General features: G+C 38.9%; 1 pseudogene; it reads right to left on the bottom strand.

The window, feature by feature from the left end:
* Positions 1–1,239: 1,239 nt before the first annotated feature.
* LOC126952089 (protein LSM14 homolog A-like) lies at positions 1,240–2,625 on the bottom strand (annotated as a pseudogene).
* Between the last annotated feature and the right edge of the window lie 4,616 nt (positions 2,626–7,241).

The raw sequence follows: 7,241 nt of genomic DNA on the forward strand, positions 1-7,241 counted from the left end.
TTTAGCTGAAAGAGGGAAATAACCACAGTTCACTTTAGCTACTATTGCTCACATATGCAGGATACAAGGACTTAGATGAAGATAAGGATTCAAGAAAAACCTGCGCGTGACTGCAGACACGTTCAATCCAATTGTTCTCGGGTTTCTTCCTTGCTGATGACTGTTAATGATCTTATGCTAAGCATTGTGCTCCTGGCTTCACATATATTAATTCAAGGAAATCTCACAACCACCATATGAAGTAGATAATATTATTCCCCAGTTTACAGATGAGAAGATGAGGCAAAGTGATCTGATGCAAGAAAAATAGGAAGGAAGACACAAAAAATCCATTTGTATTTTCACAACTTTCTGAATACCAAGACAGATATTGCCCTGAGCATATCTAATATTAAAATCAGCTTTTTTTTCTGACTTTAAAATGATTATTCTTTAAAAATTTGGTTGCTTTTTATGTGGCTATACAAAGTTCTTAATGTTTCTTTGGCAATGAAATATAATGGAATTAACTAGCCGGGCGCGGTGGCGGGCGCCTGTAGTCCCAGCTACTCGGGAGGCTGAGGCAGGAGAATGGCGTAAACCTGGGAGGCGGAGCTTGCAGTGAGCTGAGATCCGGCCACTGCACTCCAGCCTGGGTGACAGAGCAAGACTCCGTCTCAAAAAAAAAAAAAAGAAATATAATGGAATTTTACAACTATATAAAATGTTACCTTTGCCTAAGAAACGGTATTTACTGTGTGTACCTAGTTGACTGAAAATTCTCTGCCATCCAGCATCCTAAATAATTGATGAAATAAGCTACCTCATATTACAGGATTCCCCAAAAGAAAGGAGAAAGATACACACATGCACACACACAACCTTCTGTGGCCCAAAACACAGTATCACAGCCCTATTTGCAGGCAACTTGCAATTGCCAAATATGATTTAGTAATTTAAAAAATACACTTTTAATGTGGAAAAAATACTTACAAGTCCCACTGAAGTACTGCTTAACTGTACATAAGAAATTACTTCACCGTGTGCTATTCCAAATATATTTTATGTTCATTTTTTAAGATTAGCCTTTCTCCTCCCCACCCCAAAAAGTAACCTCATTTTATCTTTGAAATTAAGCAGAAAAACAAACACAAAACAAAAACCCAGTGCTAATGACAAACGTACAGCGAATTCACTTCATTCTTCACAAAGACTGAAATCAATTTTCAGGACCATGAAGAGCTAAAAATTCACCTATTTTCAGAGACTTGTTTATAGACTATCCAGCAACTTTGTTTTCTTTCCTATATTCGAAATCCGAACACTCCCTGCCCCCATGACCTCCTCCGAATCCACTGTGAAATCTTCCAGGGATGGTGAAAGTGTCACATCTGCCACCACCATGCCGTCTGCCACCACAGAAACCGAGGATTCCTCTGCCTCTGCATCTCCCACGGCCACGGTTTGGATAAAGTGGGATTCCAAATGTTTTAGCATTTAATCTTTTTTCTTCAGCCCACGTTGATCTCCGTTCCCTATTGTCATCACAAGAAATATTATCAAAGAAGGATTTAGTTTTTTCCTACTAGCAATTAGGTCCAAGTGGATCTTCTTCATCAGCATTTCCTTCACTGTTTTGGGTATCAGCTCCTGGGTCACCGTTATCCTCACCATTTACAGGTTCCTCCTGTTTCTCACGTTTATCTTCTTTTAAGTTTATTATGAAAATCTCTGTCAATCTCTCCCTTGTTGAATTGTGCATTCGCACTTTCAAAGTCAAAACCTTTCTCAAATTTCATTGGTCCATCTCGTAGAATACCAAATCTTCCCCTGGTACTTCGCTGAACCGCACGCCCTCTCCTTGGAGCTGAAGGAGCACCTGGAGCTACTTGTCTCTTGCTGTCATTTCTGAGTTGCTCGTTTTCTGGTCTTGGAACATTGTGTACTTCAGCTCACCAGTGCTCTTGATTCTCTATTGCTTTTTGGGTGGTAGATGGCAAAGGCCTAGTTGATACAGGGCTCCTTCTCCCAACAGGTGCTGGAGCAGGTAAATGGTCGGAAACAGTCTTCAAGTGCTTGTTCCACGGTTGAGCTTTCCTCAAAATGTCTAACTGAGGGCTTGAGGGAACTTGAGACAACTGTGCTTTTAGAGATCTTGTATCCTGTGTTAAGGCAGAGCCAACACACTACTTTGGGGTAAGATACCACTGTTTGATGTTTCTGTTCCAAACGATGCCAAAGAGCTTCCAGCAACACCAACAGCAGGAAACTCCTACCCAACTAAGGAGCTTGGACTGAACTGACTGTATATGGGCATCCTGGCGAAAGGCCCGTGAGAACCCACTCACTGGAATGAAGAAGTTGATGAGCCTAGTGAGGACTGAAGGATAGCTGGGTCTTCAGGCACAGAACCCTGTGGTTTTGGTGGCTCACAAACAGTGAGGTCACTCCCATAGAACACAATATATTCCAATACTTCATCTCGAGGTGGTATTGGACGATGTATCTTCTGTACCAGAAATGGAATTTTGGCGAGGGCTACGGTGGGGTTCTAGGTGTGGGTGGTGCAGAGGTGCCCTCGTAGCAGATCTCTGCCTTGGAGATGCGGCTGATCTTGCTGTGGAGGGAACGGGTGCCCCGGCTCATGGTGTCACCGCAGCTCCCGGCGCCAGCAGAGCGGCGGACCCCACGCGGGCTGTCGCGGGATCCGCAGTATCCGTCGCGCCCATGGCAGCCGCCTCAGACCTAACATAGCGGAGACGCCAGCTCCGCTAAATCAGCTTTATTTTCATTTCATTAAAAGAAAAAATGAAAACTCCAAAGAACCATCCTGACTTCTAAAATCTGAAAAACGATATTCCTTAGGACTTAAATCTTAGATTGTTTTCTAAGATGCCTCAAATACCTGCAGAGCAAACTTATGTCTAAACGTGCATGTACTAAATATTATTGCTGTCTTCACAATTCAGTAAAACCAATAGTAATTAAAGCATCTATTACTGCCTAGGCCCCTGCGGTGTGCTACATCAAAGACAAATATGAATAAGCCAGTCCTTCCCCCAGAGACTTTACACTGTAATAGGTGCCTTTCATTTTATTTTATATATGAGTAATTAAAAATGTGTTGAATTGCAATAAACACATCCTCAAATAGCTAAAGTGGGACAAGGTTGGTACCACTAGAAACATACAAGCACAATGCTGTGGGAAGATGAAGATAAAAGAAACAAAAGGAATTGTGCCTGGCTAGAAGTCGAAGGAAGGCTTCCTGTGTACCGTAGCATTTGAAAATTAAGCGCTATGTTAACAACTTGAGGCAGATGATAGGGTAGGAAAGTCCTCATTAAAGGAAAAGCACTGATGAAGGCAAAAAGTTAGGAAATCACAAAGTTAGTCCTAGGAATACCAACAACACCAGTTTGGCTGAGATACACATTACTGTGAGAGGATGAGAACATGGTAGGCCCGTATTTGGATGGACTTGTGTGCCAGGATGAGAATATTGTACTTTATATAACAGAAAATGGTAAACTCGTAAGGATTTTTGGTAGAGAATTGACATAGCTAATACTATACTTCAGGAAGACTGATTTGTAAGTATTACCATGGAATTCATCGTGACAGAGACAAGAGGTAGGGACATCAATTACATTTCATTATATTATGCAAGGGAAAAATGACTGCCTGGAACAAGGGTAAGGAAGAAGAAATAGAAGAGAGAAAGATGGCTGCAGTGATGGGGTGATTGACCTAGGAACTAGAAGAAAAGTAAGAGGCATCTCAGATGCTTAAAGAGACAGTATGACTGAGGAAATGGTTCTGTTACAAACAGAGCCTGGAAACTCGTGGAAAAAGGTGTGATGACTTTGATTTTCAACACATTAGGAAGAAATACAAAGGACCATGTTTTAGAAGAGAGACTGAGCCTGGGCACATGGCAGCAAAGTGGGAAAGATTGGAAACAAAGACCCAACCCTGAAAGGAAGATTTACATTTAAAAATTAGGAAGAGGATGAGGACAAAAGAGATCAAACAAACCAAAAAAGATGACCACAGAGGAAGCAGGAGAACGAAGAAAAATGTTGTGTTGTGAAAACCAAGATAGCTAGAATTTCAAGAAAGCAAAATTAATCCATAGTATAAGAAGTTTCAGGAGTATGAAAGCTTATTGCCTTATTTAAAATGTCAACTTCTTTTGTTTCAGTATGGTTTGTGGAATACTGGCTCATTTAAACAATTTCCCTGGCAAAATTAAAGAAAAAAAATTATTTGAAAATCAAAAAATAAATTGATTTAAAAACTTTCAGCTGATCTGTAAAACTCTATTAAGCAATCATTTGATAAAGGTACATGTCACATATGTATTTGAAAGCTTCTGCTTATTGATAAAATATTTTGTTGGAAAAATCATTTATTCTCCTAGGTATTTGGAGAAAATATGTCTGCAATTATTCCATTACAAGGCCTAATTGCAATTTGTCTTCATCCTGGGGGCTAGAACAAATAATTTTTGAATTAGAACTTATTTCTCTTTCAGAATGGTTCTTTGGTGGCCTTCTGTTTCTCTCATTTTAAACTTTTAAAATGCAAGGGTTTGCCAAATTAAGCCTTCCTGCTACCAGAAACTTAATAGTCAAAAGAAAATTGAAATTACTCTGAGAGATGAAGTTTCTTCAGACGTTAAGCAATTAGCATTTCTTTGAAAGACTCACAATGTAAGCACAGACAATATAGGTTTTTAAAAATGAATTAACTAGACAGAAGGATGAATAAGACTGAGAGCTACAAATTTAAAACTTTCTATACTGTGATACAGTTTACTTCCAAATGCCAGTCCATTCCAAATTAGAATACCTAAGTACTCACTTATCTAGCAATTTACTTTTTGTTATACAAGTAGAGATGACAAACAGACACAGGTGGGAATTTCTTCATCTTCAATGTTGGTCCCACTCCCACCCCACCCAACCCCTTGAACTGTTGATATGACCAGGAGTAAGAGAACAAAAAAGACATGTTCCTATATCTTGAGTTGAAACTAGGAATGCATTTTTTAAAAACAGTTTTAGATTTTTTTTTTTAAAGCATTGGACCCTTTTCACAAGATGGCGCCGAAAGCGAAGATGGAAGTTCCTGCCCTCCTAAAGCTGAAGCCAAAGCGAAGGCTTTAAAGGTCAAGAAGGCAGTGTTGAAAGGTGTCCACAACCACACACACACACACACAAGAAGATCCACATGTCACCCACCTTGCAGCAACCCAAGACACTATGACTCTTGAGGCAGCCCAGATATCCTCGGAAGAGCGCCCCCAGGAGAAACAAGCTTGACCACTATGCTATCATCAAGTTTCTGCTGACCACTAAGTCTGCCATGAGGAAGATAGAAGACGACAACACACTTCTATTCACTGTGGATGTTAAAACCAACAAGCACCAGATCAAACAGATAGTGAAGAAGCTCTATGATGTTGATGTGGCCAAGGTCAACACCCTGATTTGGCCTGATGGAGAGAAGAAGGCATATGTTTGACTGGCTCCTGATATCAATGCTTTGGATGTTGCCAGCAAAATTGGGATAATGTAAACTGAGTCTAGCTTGCTAATTTTAAATATATATATATGTCTTTTCACCGTAAAAAAAAAAAGTATTATAAATATTCCTTTTCATGGGCACTTTGGATTTAAAAAGATTTTACGTACTAAGTAATATTGAGAGTCAAATGGGCTATAAAATTTTACCTATTAAAAATATATCTTGAATTCAAAATGAGAGAACTACAAAAAACTTTCTAAAATATAGTATAGTCGTCTTTCATATCTTTGGGGAATTGGTTCCAGGAGACCCCTGCCAATACCAAAATCCATGAATGATCAAGTCCCTGATATAAAATGTTGTACTATATACATATAACCTACACAAACCTTCTATATACTTTAAATCATCTCTAGATTACTTAAAGTGCCTAATACAATATAAGCGCTATGTAAATAGTTGTCATACTGTATTATTTAGAAAATAATGACATGAAAGTCTATGTGACCATCCATTTTTTTTCCCAAACATTTTCAGCCTACAATTGTTTGAATGCATGGGTGCAGAACCCACAGATATGGACAGCAGACTGTATGCTCTTGAACTAAAGACTATGAACTGAATATTCATATGCATCTATAGGTTTATAGATGCATATATAGAAAATTGATCATTGTTTTTATGTTGAAAAATAGCTTTTTTTTTTTTTTTGGAGACGACATCTCACTCTGTTGCCCAGGCTACAGTGCAATGGCACAATCTCGGCTCACTAGCAACCTCCACCTCCTGAGTTCAAGCAATTCTCCTGCCTCAGCCTCCTGAGTAGCTGGGACTACCGGTGTATGCCACCACGCCTGGCTAATTTTTGTATTTTTAGTGGAAATGGGGTTTCACCATATTGGCCAGGCTAGTCTTGAACTCCTGACCTCAGGTGATCCACTCGCCTCGACCTCCCAAAGTGCTGGGATTACAGGCATGAGCCACAGCGCCTGCCCAGAAAATAGCGTATTTTCTTATAGTATTTTCTTATATCTTTCCATATATCACTGTGGAAATTAGTGATTATGAAAGAAGTGTATTTTATGAAATTGATACAATATGATAAATTTCCTGGAGACCAATGCATAATATGAAAATCTTTGGAAAAATTAGGAATATTGTATTTCAGAAGATTCTAAATCTTCTGAAACAATAAATTGGTTGTAGCAACCAAGGCAAATCTGGTATATGCCCTTTTGCTTTATGGTCATTGAAACCAAGGATGAGAGGACTAGTTTAGTTTTAATTTGTATATACAGTAGCTTTAAAAAGATAAATAGAAACTTTTTCTACTACTTGAAGCCTTCTGTATTCTGAAACTTATTCATCAGTGGCCTCCAACTCTATTTGACTCATGCTTTTGTCTCATTATTTCACTGATTTCTGGGCAGCGCTGTCAACCCTTTTTACTAAGACATTCCTCTGAATACTCATAGCACTGATAAGTATCATAAGAGAAAATTTAAGAAATGAGAACCAGGTTCTTCTAGCACTCCTTCTTGACACTCTAGACTATACTTTGAGGTAAGATATTTCCTCACAGAACATAAGATATGACATTTGGTTAAGTGGGTCTTATTAATGCTATTGAAAGTGTGTTAGAGAAACAATTATTTCCATTCAATGCAACCAAAAACCCTCTTGTGTGACCGATCGAGACTTAACTATAAATACTTATTTTGACGGCTTCT

This window comes from Macaca thibetana, chromosome 4, assembly GCF_024542745.1.
Source record: "Macaca thibetana thibetana isolate TM-01 chromosome 4, ASM2454274v1, whole genome shotgun sequence".
Taxonomy (NCBI): Eukaryota; Metazoa; Chordata; class Mammalia; order Primates; family Cercopithecidae; genus Macaca; species Macaca thibetana.